Below are 18,849 nucleotides of genomic sequence, written 5' to 3' on the forward strand. Positions count from 1 at the left end.
AAGGCCTTTGAGGATTTCCAGAGTCAAGGTTTTATTTTGTGAGCAGGAGCTTTTACAATGCAAATACCTGGGTGAGAGGCAGGGCAGGAGGTTGAGTCAGACAGGTCCTAATTAGAGTCTCAAGTCTGCAGTGACGGCCTCAGTTTCCTCATCTGTAAAATGGCTTTGCAGAGACAGAATGTGTAGGCTGGAAGTGAGAGGAGAAGGCAGGCAGGAAGCCTGAACAGGAATGGGTCTGGAAAGAGGGGAGCAAAATCTCTGAGAACTCTGCGGCTGGCCAGCCTCTCACCTCCTGCTGGCCTGGGGAGCCGGGTCCAGCTCTGCCGGCTCAGTCCTGCAAATGTGAGGGATCTAGTATTCACCAGGCGGGGGGCAGAGTGGACAGCAGCTCCTTCAGCGGGACTGTTTATTCCTTCTCATTATCGGTCAATTCCACTTTACTGTGGATGGGTTTGCAAGAGCCCTCCTTACCTTTCTAACGAAAGGGATTGAAGTTTGGTAAAGTATCGAGGAAGAAGGAGGATTATTTAGGGGGCGGGGTAGAGGTGACGTGTAAGGAGGCTCACACAGGGCACCACAAGCCTGGGAAAGAGCGTAGAGAGCAGATCACTGAGGATCTATTTTATCCTAGACTCACTGGCCCGAGAACTAGAAATCAAACATAATAACTCTCCACGTGGTGCTTGAAAACCTTCACTATTTCACCTATTTTCTGCAAAAGCGCTGACAGGTTTTCATGGCAGATGTTATTCTCCATTTTGCAGATCGTAAAACTGAAGACCAGAGAATGGAAGGGGATGTGTGTGTAAGATTGCTTTGTAGATGTCTACCAGTCCCTGGAAATGTGTTTCTTGGCTGAATGGGCCATAAAGCTAAGAGAACCCAATGGCCATTTGGGAGCTTTGGCCACCAAGAGGCTGGTCCTTCTAAGACTTGTTAGACCTGAACAGCAGGGACAAGGGACAGGGGGACAGTGGGGACAGACTCACCTCTAACTCAGCCACAATGGAGTAGCCACAGATGGATGCGGGGCAGGTGCTGGATCCTAGGAGACACCGAACAGGGCTGGAGCTAGATGCTGTTAGGGCTCTCACCTGGTCCAACTGTCCCCACACCCAGGATGGCCTCGTGACTGTGTCACCAGCCATGCAATGTCAGGGAGTCATCCCAACTCTGGGGTCCAGGATTTGGGATCCAGTCAGGAGTCTCTACTTGCTGGACGCATGGCCTTAGGCACAAACCTCTGGGCCCTCATCAGCACCATGGAGAGCTCTCCGGGAGAGGATTTGTGTCAGGAAGGGTGGAAAGGCAAGACCAGAAGGGCCTCTTCTGACCACAAAGATTTGGCTGCTAGATTGCAGGGAAACACCCCAGAGGGTGCAACATGTCGAGAAGTGGAATTGAAATGTATCCTGGACAGGACCAGCTATATCATTTGTGGGATCCTTCCGTGAAAAATGAAAATGAGGGGCTCTATGTTCAAAAATGATTAAGGATTGCAGAACAGGGATGGCAGACCACTAAGCAAAGCGCGAGGCCCTCTGAGGGTGGGGCTCTGTGTGACTGCACAGGTCATCTGTCCATGAGGTTATCCTTGGTCTTGGTCCACGGCCAGAGGGGTGGGGCAGAGGGCTCTTAGAATTGAGGACGGGTTTCTGCTTTTCTTCTTGAAGGGCTTGCATTTGCCCTGCAGGTCCTCAGTTTGTCTGGGGCTGGGAAACACTTCCTTTGCAGATCTACCACCCTGAAGCAGGAGTGCTGGAGTGCGGGCAGAGGAATGGGTGGGAGGGGGCTGCTTTTCACTGAGCAGACACAGAGATAAGTCTCCCTACCTCCCACTCAGCACTGCTCCCTCCCCACCCCAAAGGCAGCACAAGGTAATAGTTTTCGACACATTTCATTGAAATATAATAAAATATTTGCATGGCATTGTTAGATAAATAAGGGTTGACTTGAGGCAGTACTTACTGGGAAGTGTGACATGAAAATTCATTTAATATGGAAGAACGTGGAAGCTTAAGTTTATGGTAATGGATTGATTGCAGATAGTATCTAATAACTCCGTATAAATATATTTTAATCACAATACCCGTCAGGGTGGTCCTCAACTCCCTAGGCTGTGAGGCGATTGTATGCCCGACCTCCTCTCTTCCAGGCCAGATTAGAATTAATTAATTGCTAGTACTGTGACATTACTTTTGTAATTAAGACCTCCATAATTTTCAGTGGCAGTGAGAATGAGAAATGTTTATTATTGTCTCAGCTGAGACTGGGGAAGGTAGAGAAGCAAAAAAATAATAGAGAAATCTAGAGAGGGAGAATGTATGATTTCATTCTCTGTGTCTGGAGTTTTCTGTCTCGCCTGCAGAGTGGGGAGCCCCAGACAAGAGGCAGGGTCTCAGGGCCACACAAGGGCAGAGGTTCTGGCACCTGCACGGAAGGTCAAGGGCGACGTCTGTCTCGGAATTGCTGATCCCAGGAGGCAGGGCCCAGGGAGCCAGCCGAGCGAGGAGGCTCCTGCATGGAGCTGTGGCTGAGACCAGGCCAGGAAAGCAGGGACCAAAGGTGGGTCATGGTTGATGCGTCCATGACACTCCCCTTCCTCCCTTGATAAACTGTGAAATCCATTTGTCCTCGGCCGAGGTAAACTCAGTGAGGCTGTCACTTCTGGGCATCCGTGGAGGGGCTGGGAGCGGGGGTAAGGGATGGGATGTGCATGTCTAAGGCCTATATGTTGGCCTGTCTCCCACTACACGCCCCTGGGAGTTTGCTTTTCTTTCTGCCTTTTACTTTCCTGGGGAGAAAATGGAAATATTTTCCTTTGAATCGTGACATTTTCTAATCCGTCGCCCAGCCTGGCTGACAGCACGATTAGTGTGCTCAGGCTGCCAGGTCTGGCTGGCCATATGCCCGTGCCTCCCGAGGGGCCGAGGTGGCTGGTGCCCAGCCCCCTCCCCAGGCTCTTCTCCCATCCCAGTCTGGACTCCCTTGCACATCGGAAACTGGTGTGCTGGAAGCCCACGCCCTTTCCTGACGTGTGTGTGTGTGTGTGTGTGTGTGTGTGTGTGTGTGTGTGTGTGTTGAGGACATGGGAAGTTTCACCCACCAGAAGCTGTTAGTCTTGTTATCGGAAAGGATGAGGATTCCAGGACTTGGAGAAGTGGGTTCAGGTCTGGGCTCTGCATGACCAGCTCTGTCCCCTCTCTGGGCTGTAGACTGCTTGTCTTGGAGAGAATGACAGAGCATTGCTTTTGATTGTGTCTACCCCTCTGTTTCTGGCAGTCTCTGATTATCTAGTCTTTGTCAAAGCTCTTTTGTTGACAACAAGGGCCGAGAAAATAACAGGACATCGGTAGTAGTTACCGCGTGGGGCATTCTCCAGGGGGAGGAGCTGACTCTGCTCTCGTACCTCTGCTCCTGTGTCCTAAGCTGCCCGTGGTTGGTGGCTTTGCACGTGTAACCTCTCCGTTGGGGTGCCTGGCAGACAGCCCCTCGGCCCCTCCTACCACCAGGGCCATGCGAAGTAGGATGCAGGATGTCAAACCTCGTGACAAGTAGATAGTCTTCCTCCTGTGTAAGCTGAAGAACTGGAGTGTCAGAGAGGTTAAGTGACTTGCTCAAGTCATTAATTTAAGCAAATTTGAATCCAGGCAACCCAACTCCAAGTCACATATCCCGTATGAACTATTTTCCCCACCCTGTACCCCGTGCCGTGCTAAGTCCATAAACTCTGAGAATTGAGCTGCCAGCCCTAGGCTATCTTGGCCGAGTGTATAATTTTTATGTTTTTTGCAGGAGGCATTGGGGCACTTTCTGGGGGGGGGTGTCTAGCCCCTCTGCTCCACATTCTGTGTCAGGTAGTGTGTCAGCCACCTTTGGAGGTGTCTCCAGACGCAGAATGCCTGGTCCCCAGGCTGCGTCCACAGATCAAGTTGAGGGCTAAACATTCAAGTTAGACAACTGGCAGAGAAAAGTGTACAAGGAGATCTAAATCATTTTGCTGAGGTGGAATTTTCTGGAGCAAGTTACTGGAAATCTCTTCTCTGGCCTTTGAGACCAAGAGAGGAAGCAGAGGGAACCCAGGGGTGAATTAGCAAGGGAAGGAGGGAGACGGTGAGGCATGGCCAGGAGAGCTCTCACCTGCGGGCCCTGGACGCCTCTGGGGTAGAGTTTTTCCCTCCTCTAGAGCTCAGTTTCTACATCAGTAAATCAGAGACTTGGCTTGGGTCTGAGATTCTGGGGTTTCCCGGAAGCGCTTTCAGGCCAGTGGGGGAAGGAGAGGGATTCTGAAGGCACAGTCGCTGCCTCCTCTCACTCCTGTCTGTGTGCTGACACTGTAACACGTGGTTTGAAAATAGAAGAGTTTTTCATTTAGGAGGCTGGGGTGTTTGTGGTGGAAACTCGGGATGGGAGGTGATGGGTAATTGTTGCTGTAATGGCAGGAGGAAAGAAGTGTACACAGCCGTGCTCAGCCCGGTCCTCCCTTGCCCATCTCCAAGGCAAACAGCCCACACTCAAGCTCCTTCACTCCAGTTCAGAATTACAGATGGAGAAAAGGCTTCCAGTGAGGGACGCAAGGGTGGAAGGAAGACAGCTTGGTCTTAGAGTACGTTTCTTGGAAATGGTATTTGTTGGAGGTGAGAGTAGCGATCCTCAAAACAAAATCCAAACGCCACGTGCTGGGAGAGCTGGGCCCACCTGCACGAGTGAGGTGTGGTCCACTGGGAAAGTCCATCCCCATTCCCGTTGTGGATGGTTACCTGACCTGCTTCTTTTGAGTCCAGGGGGCCTTGTCCCACTCCACACTCTGTCGCTTTCTCCCTTTGTTTACCTGCTCGTCCTTTCTACTCTGCGTCATCGGTGTCTCTTTCTTGGTGTCGCTGCCCCTCCCGTTTTTCTCTCCCTCGTTCGCTCTCCCCATCGATCTCCCGACCTCTGCATTAGCATTCGCAACCTCGGGCACCAGCCACTTAGGCCAGAAAGACAACTCCTTGGAAACACAATTGAAATATTTTTATAAATGACCAGCGGAGTTTGAGTGACATGCCCTTCTTAGGCTAAATAAAATTAAAGTTAAACCTTCTAAAAAATACATGAGCCAAACATCCTCTGCACACTTCATTATGCAAATGCAGCTGTCCGGCGCTGCACAAATTAGCCCTCCTTCTGAAATTCGCTGCTGCCTCTTCCCTTCCCTTTGCTTTCCTCTCTTTTTTTTTTCCTCTGGGTTTTGAGAGAAATGGCTTTGTGATTTTAGGCCGACAGCTGGAGTCTGGGGGGAGAAGCAGGAAGCTGGAGGGTGGGAGGGTCAACGTATTCCTTTTGATTTCCTCTCTGTCCCCTTTCTCCCCTCTTTGGCGGGTACGCGGCGAGAAAACAATGAGCCCACGATGACTCCTCACCCTCTCTTTCAAATTGCTTTGCGGGGTCTGGCCAGGAGAGGTCAGTCTGGGGTTGGGAATGGGGCTCCCCAGAGTGGGGCGCTCAGCAGTCTCAGTCTGGGGACTGTGGGAGCCTGCAGCCAGGGATGGACTGGCTGATGGACGACAGACCCACTCCCACACCAGGTCCAGGCACTCCTTCCCCAGGGCCTCAGGCATAATAAGGGTTCCCATCGCCTGAATCCTGGATGACACCTGGAAAATTTGAGCAGAGTCTAGATGTGGCATCTCCTCTGTGTCCAGCCCGCAAGTGATTCATGCAAGTGGGAGAGGGTCACACTGAATTGGGTAGATTGGCCTCCCAAGGCCCGATGACCAGGTCAGGTAGGGAAGACTGTGGTCCTTAGACTCTTCCCTCCACATGTACTGCTGCACCATTAGAATAACTTATTTGCTCGCGTCCCCTTAAGGGGAAAAACACCAGAGAAGGGGAATAAAATCAATCACAGCATTTAGATGTGTCTTAGGGGCTTTCACGTTTCATGCCACAGGTATGGGGGCTGAGAGCAGAGTAGGCGTGGTGACTTGGCCCTAGAGCAGGCCCCGCTTCAGTGCTCTTCTCCAGGCAGAAGCACCAAGGGCAGGGCACAGAAAGGAGGGGAAAAGCGATGCAGGGGCAGAAAGAGCCACTGAGACAAATGTAAACTGATGCTCCTGCATCCCCAGGTGTGGTCCTGCCCTGACCCTATGGATGTGAGGCAGCACGTGGCCTTACATCCAGCCAACCTGCTATTCATCCATACATGGTTAATCTACTCTGGACTTGTAGGAAGGAGAGTGAATTCCAGATGCCCGTCTCCCAGTGATTTCGGATTACCCACTAAGCAAACCATCTTTCTCCCCAGTGGTTTATGATTTCACCCTATGATATGCCCATTCTAATACACACAGAAACACATAACATATATATATATATTTTCTTTTTTTTTCCTGAGTTCTCTCTTCTGTTTCATTGGTATGTTAGTTCCTGTGCCAGTGCTACAGATTTTTTTTTTGTGGTACATGGGCCTCTCACTGTTGTGGCCTCTCCCGTTGCAGAGCACAGGCTCCGGACGCGCAGGTTCAGCAACCATGGCTCACGGGCCCAGCCGCTCCGCGGCATGTGGGATCTTCCCGGACCAGGGCACGAACCCGTGTCTCCTACATCGGCAGGCGGACTCTCAACCACTGCACCACCAGGGAAGCCCTACAGTTTTCTTTTTAAAAAATGATTACTGTAGTCATTAGGACTGTTCACAAATAGTGAAGTTCTTCTCTTTCAGGAAAGTGGTAGAATTGCATTTCCTTGTCCAGCTGGAGTTTCATGTGGCTGTGTGACTAGATTTAGACAATGAAATGTGAGCGTGACACATGTCACTTTTGCGAGGCAGCTTTCAGAGCCGGTGTGTAAGTCATCATGTTCCCTTCCCCCTACTATGACAAACTGCAATGTTCCAGGCAGGTAGGTGCTGTCAGCTTGGATCTTCCAGGCAACCCTCGATGGACATGCAACATGAGTGAGGAGCAGACCTTGGTTGTTTTAAACGATGGCGCTTGGAGGTTTTTGTTTCTGCAGCAAAATATAGCCTGTCCTGAAAAAAAACAGTGACCACGGCTGTACCGTTTCCGAAAGCTGGTAGCACATGTCCCTCCTTTCTGTTCTTCTTTTAAATTTTACTTAGTTCTCTGTGGTTTTCGGTTCCTCCATTTTATAATTTGTTTGTCAATCTTCTAAGAAATTCCAGCTGGAAAAAATCCACCAATACAGGAAGTTTTCAGCAGGAGTATGACAAAAGAGGGAGGGGTTTATGTTGCTGAAATGCAAAGAGATTTAGTTTTTACAACAAGCCTCATCTTCGGAAGCACAAGTATCTGTACCGTGTCTCCAACATACTCCACTGACCTTGACTCACTCCAACCTCTTGTCATCCTTCTGGCTCATTTTGTCACCATCTTCCCTTCTTTTTTTCATTCTCTCTCACCCTCTCTTTTATGTGAATAACTACATTCCTTCTAAATCTCATTCAGAATGGCTTTATCTAAAATTTTGGTGCCACTGTCACTTGGGCCTTTGGGGGGTTCACCTTTTTTTTTTTTTTTTTTTTTTTTTGCGGTACGTGGGCCTCTCACTGTTGCGGTCTCTCCCGTTGCGGAGCACAGGCTCCGGACGCGCAGGCTCAGCGGCCATGGCTCACGAGCCCAGCCGCTCCGCGGCATGTGGGATCTTCCCGGACCGGGGCACGAACCCGTGTCCCCTGCATCGGCAGGTGGACTCTCAACAACTGCGCCACCAGGGAAGCCCGGGGGGGTTCACCTTTTGTTCCACGTTTATCAAGAGAATCTTCTAAGTAGTGACAGTTTTTCCCTAAGAGGAATTCTGATGCCAGCTGTTAAGCTAATACAAAATGATCCACTTTGTTACAAATAAAAGATGCTGGGAAAAATTAGATAGCTGTTGGAGGTGGGAAGAGGAAGACAGACATACATTCAGATACATATAAAAGAAGAATAAATTTCATATGGATTAAGAAGTTAACTGTAGGGGGTTGGGGGGAGCAAAATGAGCAAAGAGGGTCAAAAGGTACGAACTTCCAGTTATAAAATAAATATGTCATGGGGATGGAGTTACAGCATGGAGGCTATAGTTGATAATCCTGTATTGCATATTTGAAATTTGCTGAGAGTACATCTTAAAAGTTCTCATAACAAGAAAAAATTGTATAAGGGAACCCTCTTACACTGTTGGTGGGAATGTAAATTGGCACAGCCACTATGGAGAACAGTATGGAGGTTCCTTAAAAAACTAAAAGTAGAACTACCATACAACCCAGCAATCCCACTACTGGGCATATACCCTGAGAAAACCATAATTCAAAAAGAGTCACGTACCACAGTGTTCATTGCACCTCTATTTACAATAGCCAGGACATGGAAGCAACCTAGGTGTCCATTGACAGACGAATGGATAAAGAAGATGTGGCACATATATACAATGGAATATTACTCAGCCATAAAAAGAAATGAAATTGAGTTATTTGTAGTGAGGTGGATGGACCTAGAGACTGTCATACAGAGTGAAGTAAGTCAGAAAGAGAAAAACAAATACTGTATGCTAACACATATATATGGAATTTTAAAAAAAAAACAGGAAAAAACAACTGGTTCTGAAGAACCTAGGGGCAGGACAGGAGTAAAGATGCAGACATAGAGAATGGACTTGAGGACATGGGGAAGGGGAAGGGTAAGCTGGGATAAAGTGAGAGAGTGGCATGTACATATATATACACTACCAAATGTAAAATACATAGCTAGTGGGAGGCAGCCGCATAGCACAGGGAGATCAGCTCAGTGCTTTGTGTCCACCTAGAGGGGTGGGGTAGGGAGGGTGGCAGGGAGATGCAAGAGGGAGGAGATATGGGGATACATATGTATATGTATAGCTGATTCACTTTGTTATAAAGCAGAAACGAACACACCATTGTAAAGCTATTATACTCCAATAAAGATGTTAAAAAAAAGAAAAAAAAATTGTATAACTATGTATAATTATGGATGTTAACTTGTGGTGACTATTTAGTGATATATACAAATATCGAGTCATTATGTTGTACACCTGAAACTAATGTAATGTTACATGTCAATTATACCTCAAAAACAAAGAATTTAACTGTAAAAATTAAATCATAGAAAAATAGAATAAATATCTGATTTCTGTTTCTAACCTTAAAACTAATGGAAGAAGTCATACACACACAAACTGACAGTCTTAACTCTAGTACATAAAAACATAAAACTCCTAAATACCCACACACTATAAGCAGAATTTAAGGGCAATCAACAAATTTAGAGTCATTCCTTATAAACATGACAGGAAAAATTTTGTAACTTTTTCTTTCTTTCTTTCTTTCTTTTTTGGCTGCGTTGGGTCTTTGTTACTGCGTGCTGGCTTTCTCTAGTTGTGGCGAGCAGGGGCTACTCTTCGTTGAGGTGCATGAGCTTCTCTCATTGTGGTAGCTTCTTTTGTTGTGGAGCACAGGCTCTCGGCGTGTGGGCTTCAGTTGTTGTGGCACGCGGGCTCAGTAGTTGTGGCTCACGGGCTTGGTTGCTCTGCGGCATGTGGGATCTTCCCGGAGCAGGGATCGAACCCTTGTCTCCTGTGTTGGCAGGCGGATTCTTAACCACTGCGCCACCAGAGAAGTCCCTGTAACTTTTTTTTGAAAAAAATTTTTAATTGAAGTATAGTTGATTTACAATGTTTCAGGTGTACAGCAAAGTGATTCAGTTATATATGTACATATATATTTTTAATATATATACATAATATATATTTTCTTTTTCAGATTCTTTTCCTTTATAAGTTATTACAAGATATTGAATATAGTTCCCTGTGCTATACAGTAGGTCCCTGTTGTTTATTTTGTATATAGTAGTGTGTATCTGTTAATCCCAAACTCCTAATTTATCCCTTCCCCACCCTTTCCCCTTTGGTAAACATAAGTTTGTTTTCTATGTCTGTGAGTCTGTTTCTGCTTTTAAAATAAGTTCATTTGTATCATTTTTAAGGATTCCACCTATAAGTGATATCATCTGATAAAAATTTGGAACTTTAATAAAGTGTCCAGCAAGTCAAGAAACCCCAGTAACCTTGGGGTTTTCATTGTCGTTTATATGGTAAGCCAGCTTTCCCAGCACTACTGACTAAGCAAACCACCTTTGTCCCCAGTGCTTTATGATCTCACCATATCATATGCCCAGTCTAATACACACACAAACATATAACATATATATATGTATATATATGTATATTTCTGGGTTCTCTCTTCTGTTTCATTGGTTTGCTAGTTCCTGTGCCAGTGCTACAGTTTTCTTTTTAAAAAATGATCATTGTAGTCATTAGGACTGTTCACAAATAGTAAAGTTCTCTTCTCTTTCAAGAAAATGGTAGAATTGCGTTTCCGTGTCCACCTGGAGTTCAATGTGCCTATATGACTAGATTCGGACAATGAAATGTGAGCCTAAGTGACACGTCACTTCTGGGAGGCAACCTTCAGAAAGAAGGCAATCATAGAAATAGGCAGTTCCCTAAGGAGGAAGCAAAATAACGAAATAACTAAATATACAGAAAAGATACTGAGCTTCATTCATAATAATCTAAAAACGAATGTTTAACAATCCTGCTGGAATTTTATTTAAGATTGTATTGAGTTTATAGATTGATTTGGGGAAATTTCTCTCCATTTATTTAGGTCTTCTGTTTTACCCCTATTCACTTATAATTTTTCTTTGTAAAAGTACTTTGAATTTTTAGGTAGGTTAATTGCCAGATGCCTTACGGTGTGGGTTGATTCGATGACTAACAACTGATTTCTAGTTGCGTACTGAGGGAGGTGGGTCCTGCCATCTGCCCTGGAGCAAAAGATGGGTTCAGCCTCCTTTCCTTTTCCAGTTTGGTCCCCACTGCCGGCTGCTGAGCCCTGAGCTGCTGGAATGCAGGGAGGGAGGCTGAGGACGGGAGAAGAGCTTACCTGAATGATGCTGTCAGAAGGTGGCTGCGGTGATTTTGTACTACATCAACGTAGCTCAGCTAGAATTCAGCTTCCCAGAATTTCCTTCCCTGAGTGGTTCTGGATTAGGCTGGACCACAAGAGAAATTTGGGCAAGATTTGTAAGACAGAAGGAAAGCAGCAGCCGTTGTGCTGGGAAGGCTGGTGCAGGGACGCAGGTGCCACATAGCTCCCACGTATTGTCAGTGATCTCCTGGCGGCCACATTAGGGTCAGGTTGCAGCTCCCATGGGGTCTCCCGCTCAGCTTCTCTGAGTTCTGGGCCAGGTGTGCATGTGGCTCTGTCACCGGAGGCTCCAGCTCCTCCCACAGCTGGTCGAGGTTGGAGGTGCAGAGAGACAGGTCTGCCCTTGCCCTCCCCCTCCCTTGCTTCATGACCTATAGTGACCTCAGGCTCAACATCAGATAGCAGACCCCTTCACCAGCTAACACAATGGTGTGGAGTCTAATCCCTATAATAAGTCCCTTTTTCGTTTTACTCAGAGCAGCTCCACTTTCTGAGGAAACCTAACTGGCACAATGGCCCTGTGCTCTCTTGGCCGAACAGATGTTTGAAGCAGACTCATTCTCTTGTGGATTCCTCAAAGGCTCCTCTCTGACTGCAGTGCCCTTACACGGGCCATCCTCCAGCTTTCATCCCCTCGCTAGAGCGCCCCGTTTATAATCTAGGGGGTGTCTACTCGATATTGGAGTTCTGTTGCCCTCCCAGGTGCCCCTTGTGTAGGACACAAAATGGCTCCAGAAAAGCTCTCACGGGAGACACTTCTGGTGCGGGGAAATGCAGAAGCATCGTTTGTCTCTGACAGATCCTAGGGGCGCAGGCCTTCCCACCCCAGAAGCAGAGCTCCTCTGCCACCAAAGCAGCTCATGGGCCTGGCTCTCTTGCTTCTTAATACCCTGGCAGGAGCTAAACACCAGTCCCCTGGGCCCCTCAAGCCACAGGGCACCCTTTTCAAGCTCCTTTGCAAGTCCCCTCTGGTTGGGTCCTTCTTCCCACTGCTCCTGCCTGGGTAAGGGGGGGTGAATACTTATAGCAATTCTTCCCGAGAAAACTGCTTCTCAAACTCATCCCCCCAGGCCCACATGCTACACCGTTTGCATCCTCTTTGTGGACTGAAGAGGCTTCTAACTGGGTTTTGAACATCTACTCTGCCATTTCTACTGGTATGTTGGCATTTATTGTGTCATGGTGCCTCAGTCAAAATTTCCATGGAATACCCTGTTGAGAATGGAGGAAGGTCTTCTCCCAGATGGAGATTCTTACAGAGGAAGGGATCCATCCCGCTATCCAGGCCTGCAGGGTTAGTTTACAAGGCCCCCTTCCCTTTTCTTTCCCTGGGGAACTTACCAGAAAGAGCAGCCTTGCTGGTCTCCAGGGCTGACTCTTGGGGGAAATCCTAGAGCCCCAGAATGTCATAGCTGGAAGGCGCCACAGAGGTTATTAGTTCTACTCCTTCATTTTATGGGCTCAGGGAGGGGAAGCAACCTGCTCATAGAGACGCAGTGAGTTCCAGCCATGGCTGGATCCAGATCCAGACCTCCTTTGTCTGAAGTAGCCACGTTCTGGACCCAGCAGGCTCTTAAAATCAAGTACATACCAGCTCACCTACCCCTAACAAGAACTGAGTGTGTGCTGGGGTTGGTCAGGAGGTGCATGGGGAGGCTGGCCTCCAGCAGGTGGTTGCCATGGCATTCAACAGAGCTTCAATGCATTCTCCTACCTGGGATGAGGCCAGAGGGTTCAGTCAGCCCCGGCTTCATGGGGATGGGGGTAGGACTAGAAACAAGCTGTTGGGGATCTAGGCTAGTGAGGGGACATCAGCAGCCTCAAAGTACAGTCCAAAGGCTGCACCACACCTGGTTTTGTGGGCCTGCCCATTGCTTATGGCTGCCAGACTGGGCTGACGATTACTCAGGAGGCAAATCCTGGGCTCCCCTGTGAGGGCTGGGCCTCTGCTCCTCCTCAGGCATGGTTGGGCATCCAGGATACAACAGTTCCCTCCTCCAGCGCTAGGAGGAGGAAAGTCCCTTCCCCGGAGAACGGAGGCTCTGAAAACCTTGGCTGTGGACTGAACATTCTCTTGGAGTCAACAAGGGCAGAGGTGGTACTTGACAAATCTGTGAGGAGAGCAGTATTACTACTCTGAGTACTGGGATTGTTTACGTGTACAGGTCCTTTTTTTTTTTTGCGGTACGCGGGCCTCTCACTGCTGTGGCCTCTCCCGTTGCGGAGCACAGGCTCCGGACGCGTAGGCCCAGCGGCCATGGCTCACGGGCCCAGCCGCTCCACGGCATGTGGGATCTTCTTAGACTGGGGCACGAACCTGTGTCCCCTGCATCGGCAGGCGGACTCTCAACCACTGCACCACCAGGGAAGCCCGTACAGGTCCTTTTAATTCTGAAAATGATTCTAAGAGAATGTGCTACTGAGACTGAGGGTAAGACACTAGCCAAGGGTCAAACATCCGGCTAGTAAGTAACAACCCCATAGAGGTGATATCGAATTATTCTTCTCCCAGCAAAACAAACAAACAGAAACAAAACTGTGTCCCTACACTTTTTCCTACACAGGGATTTAAAACCTTTTGGTCTTTGATCAGCTGTTAGGTGAAAAATGGTGTCATAATGTTAACATTTATCTTATTACAGGTGAGGGCCGCTGTCTCTTCTGTGTTTGAGAAGCATCTCCTTTGCCCAATTTCTCATTGATTTATAGATGTTCTTTCTCCTTCCAGAAAATTAACTGTTTGTGATATGGTTTAAAAATTGTTTTTTCCAGTTTTGTCATTTGTTGTTTGGCTTCGTTTATGCTGTTTCCCACCCCACCAGCCCCAAACTAGGTAAATTTGATTTTTATGTGGTCAAATTAGTCAACTTTTTGAAAGTTTGGGGTCATATTTAGAAAGATCTATCCCACTCCAAATTGAATTTGTAAAATTCTCCCACTTTTTCTAGAACTTTATAGTTTCATTTTGTAAAAATGTAAATATTTGATTATTCTTGAGTTGCTTTTGGTGTGAGGTGTGAGATGGGGATCCAGTGATCCAATTTTACTTTTTTCCTTTCTCAAATGGCTGCCCAGTTGGCTAAATGCCATTTATTTTAAAATTCTATCCTCTACCCTTTGAAAGGGTGTCTTTGGTTCTCTTCGGTTCCATTGATTTGTCCATCTGTTCCTCTCTAAGTCTAACCTTAATATTGTGTTTTAAAATATATGAGAAATTTGGACCTTATTTTGTGATCCATCTGAGAGTAAGAATGTTTTAGTAGGTAAAATTATCCCATTAACATAAATTAGTAGGACAGACATGTTTGTTATTAGTTTCTTTTTCTTTAAAACCATGTTTTATGTTATACTTTCTGATTTTATTGCTGCTTCATTTATTTTTTTCAATCTTTTATTCCATATTCTGTTTTATTTGTTTGGTTTTTATGTGTATATTTCTTCTAAAAATTTGAAAGGCTTTTATCCTCCCCCCCAGTAGTTACTTTTTACACACATATTTTTTCCTTACTATCTATTAGCTAGTGATACTTTCTCTAAGAATGACAAAATTGCTACCTTTCCACTGAATCCAAACTCCCTACTCCACCACTTTATTTTATTATTATTTAATGGATTATTATTATTTTTAAAAATTTATTTATTTTATTATTTTTGGCTGCATTGGGTCCTCGTTGCTGCGTGCTGGCTTTCTCTAGTTGTGGTGAGCATGGGCTACTCTTCGTTGCAGTGTGTGGGCGTGTCATTGTGGTGGCTTCTCTTGTTGCAGAGCACGGGCTCTAGGTGCGCGGGCTTCAGTAGTTGTGGCACGTGGGCTTCAGTAGTTATGGCTCATGGGCTCTAGAGCACAGGCTCAGTAGTTGTGGCGCACGGGCTTAGTTGCTCTGCGGCATGTGGGATCTTCCCGGACCAGGGCTCAAACCCGTGTCCCCTGCATTGGCAAGCGGATTCTTAACCACTGCGCCATGGGGGAAGCCCCTCCACCACTTTATTTTAGTTGATTGTATTATTACCATGTTTCCCTTTTACATGTTTCAATATTCATGTATGTCTATCACTGTATTGGCTTTAAATGATGTCCTTGACAAATAGCTATAAACAAAAGAGTTGTCAGCATACTTATACTATTTTCTACCTTCTCTTCCCTTCCCTGAGCCAGTTTTTGTTAGTCATAAAATTTCTACATTACTAAGGTTTATAACGTTTACATTTGGTCCTGTAAGCACAATTGCCATGTTGCTTTAGTGTTGGTCATAGTCTCAGGCACATGAATTTAGTGTCACCCAGTTCTGCTATATGTTCTTCCGCTCATTTTAAATGGCTTGAAATTATCCTCTTGTAGATTCTTCAAGCTCATGAGATTGATGTTCTCATGTTCTTGCATGTTTCTAAATGTTGCCTTTATACTTAATTGATAGTTTACCTGGATATAGCACGTTAATTTATTTATTTATTTGTATTGATAATGTTGTGATATCTGTGGTTACCCTGATTTTTTTTCTCCCTCTTCAAGGCAACTTGACTTTTGAGGCTGGATGTTTCGAAGGATTCTTTGTCTTTGAGGGCCAGAATCTTTCCCAGATTTGATCATTCTTTGCCAATATTTTCCTGGGACACAATAGGCCTTTTTAATCTATAAAGTTCATTCTTTTTTATTTTGGAAAGTTTTTATAAATCTTATCTTTAAATATCTGTTATCTTTGTAGAAACATGAATTGCATGTATGTTTGTCTGTCTTTCATACCTGCTATTTTCTCTCTCATCTTTTTTTTTAAACCTCTGATTACTTTTTTAAAAATTAATTAATTATTAATTAATCAATTTATTTTTGGCTGCATTGGGTCTTCATTGCTGTGCACAAGCTTTCTCTAGTTGCGGCGAGAGGGGACTACTCTTTGTTGCGGTGTGCGGGATTCTCTTGTGGTGGCTTCTCTTGTTGCAGAGCACGGGCTTTAGGCACACAGGCTTCAGTAGCTGTGGCATGCGGGCTCAGCAGTTGTGGCTCGCAGGCTCTAGAGCGCAGGCTAGTAGTTGTGGCGCACGGGCTTAGTTGCTCCATGGCATGTGGGATCTTCCTGGACCAGGGTCGAACCCATGTACCTTGCACTGGCAGGTGGATTCTTAACCACGGCACCACCAGGGAAGTCCTCTGATTACTTTCTACCAGTTTGTCTCACATTTTTCAATCCTGTCCTCTATACCCTTCTTATGGGTTCAGCAGTGTCTGTGGTTGTTTTTACATTTTCTTCCACTTATTTTCTAAGCTCTGCCCTCTCGTGACTTATATCCTTTGCGTGTCTTGCCACATTTTTTTCTGAATATTTGTATGTCTTCTTTGTGCTTTGATTTATAGAAGTAATTGCTTCATTGAGTTTAAAGAATATTCATTATAATATATTTGTTCATTTTCTCCATGGTAATATTTTTGTGGCGAGTGGTTTTTATCTTCTATTTATTTTTCCTCTCTCTTTCTCCCCTTTCTAAACTGTAGTATCTTCATTGTATAGATTCCATGGTAGTTCCTTTTTGATTATTAATTCATCTTTGAATGAAGTGACTTCTTGGACCAGCTGTTTGCATGAGCTTCTGGAGTGAAGGAGGGAGAGCATGACCATGAACTAGGCTACCAGAAACTTTCCTGTAGGGACATGAGGGTAAGATCTTTTAAGCTTTACTTCTCTCTAGCTAACTGGCAGTGACAGCTGCAGATATGCTCATAACGTGGAACCTTCTCCTCTATTCCACCTCATGGAGAGACTGCTTCCTGCAAATATGACTTTTCTGTATGATTCATCATTGGCCCTACCTTTGCTGTTTCTATTTCATGTCAAAATGGATTCAGAAAAGCTCCCCCTGCCAGCCCACATACCTGCCTTTATTATTCCTAATAAAAGAGAGTTATTTTTTGCTCCTGGGGTATAGCACTTACCTTGGAGAGCTGAGTTTGGCCAGCATTACCTGAGCTCTGTGCCATGGCTGTTTTTTCTTTGTGTCTTTCCGCACCCCAGTTATGTGTTGTGTCTGAGTTTATAGACCTTTGTTAGCTTTGTCAAAGAAAGGGTTTGTTTTTTATTCTCCTTCTCGTTTTTAGGTGATTTTCAAGAGAACTATTTATCTTTTAGAGGGAGAAACACCAACCAGAAATTCCATGAGTATTTCTTTGTTTTGTGTGGTCTGTTAATTTATAGTTTCTATTTACTCATACTTTCTGCTTGCTCAGGGCACACTAATAATCCTGTTACCTCAACACCTATTTCTACGTATCTTTTCTTTTTACTTCTGCTACCAGTTGACTCATGCTCTCCCCATGTTTTCCTATTCAAACTTTTTGAGACAATTTGGTTGCTCCAGCTAATAACCATTATCATTATTTGGATAGAATTTTTGTTCTCATAGATCCTGGGAAAACCCTTGGATCAAGTTCCTTTCACTGGTCAAGTAGCTGTGGATCAGGGATCTTCAACAACACAGTAGAGGATATGCAGTCTTGGATTGTCTTCCTAACAGAGGGCTATGAGCATGAGGGTTTCTGTGGGCAAGCATAGCCCAGGCAATGACTTGGGGTTAGGCCTGAGTCTGGAGAGTTTGGGGCAGAGCCCTCAAACCAATCCTGGATGGAGTAAAACAATCTGGGAAATAGAACAAGATGAGATTGAACACGTAGAGGGGGTGGCAGGCTATGGAAGGTCTTGAATTCAATGCTGAGCGGTTTGGACTTAAACTCATAGGCTGTAGGGAGTCACTGGAAATTGGAGAAAAGTGATGTGACAAAAATGAGGGTTTTTAGAAGAGCTGTTATGCCTCGCCATGCTGAAAGGAGGAAGAGAAGTAACCAAGATAGAAGGGGTTATCCTCCGCAGGGGTTGGGGCCAGGCAGCAGTCTAGATCACCAAGTCCAGTGGTCACAATGAGTTTATGTCTTCTCTGGGCAATGTTGATATTCAGGAGGTTCAATCTGAGCAGTGGGGCTACAGGAGAGGCTTCTGGGAAGCTGTGCTTTAGCAAGTCTGCTGAGCACCAGTACAGGACTAGGGTAACACATACAAATTGATGCAAAGATCTGCAGGAGATGTCTCTGGCCCTGGGGGAAAGGGCTGAGGGAAATTAGGTAGTTCCAGGGCTCATGGTTGACTGAGCCAAAGTTCAAGTCTAAGACTTTGCCCAGCTGAGACTCAGAAAAGAATCCAGAGATCCAGGCTGGAGGCTCTGCATACTTCTTGGGGAATAGATGGGAAGGCTGATGCCTGATACTCATGCAGTTGCTCTTGGGCCTCAGCGCTTCTTCCTTCCCTCTCCTCCCTGTCCTGAGAACTCCCCCAGAGAGCAGCAACTCTCACAGGCTCAGGACCTGGGTGGCACCCACTGAGTCAACAGCTCTGCAGGGCCTAGGAAGGATGGGGCTTAGGAATAGAAATATGCAAGGAAGCACCAAAGGGAGTGAAGCTGGAGAAAGAATCCAGTTAGGAGGGTGTTGCCCTTCAACATGAGGGTACAAGTCCCTGAAACAAGGAAGAACAAGCTGCAACAGTTGTGAGGTTGGAAAATTCTAAGACTGAGGTAGTATGTGAAGGAAAGACAGAGGAGGGTTGGAGGCAAGATCCTCTGCTACATCAGAGCCACAGAACTCAGGTGCTAATTGGTAATGTGGGCAAAATGGAGGTCGGTCAAAGATGGTACCATTGACCCAAACCAGGAAGTGGAAGGGATGAACTAGAGCAGGAGGGAGATACAGGGCCTGGGATCAGGGCAGGGGAGAGCTTTTAGGATCATCAGCATTGAAGTAGTTAAGGTTATAAGATAAATTGGTTTGTTGTACCAGTTTTTACTTATTACAATAAATATTTTCTCTTAAGTGACTGGTT

This window comes from Phocoena phocoena, chromosome 8 (genome assembly GCF_963924675.1).
Source record: "Phocoena phocoena chromosome 8, mPhoPho1.1, whole genome shotgun sequence".
In the NCBI taxonomy this organism is placed as follows: Eukaryota; Metazoa; Chordata; class Mammalia; order Artiodactyla; family Phocoenidae; genus Phocoena; species Phocoena phocoena.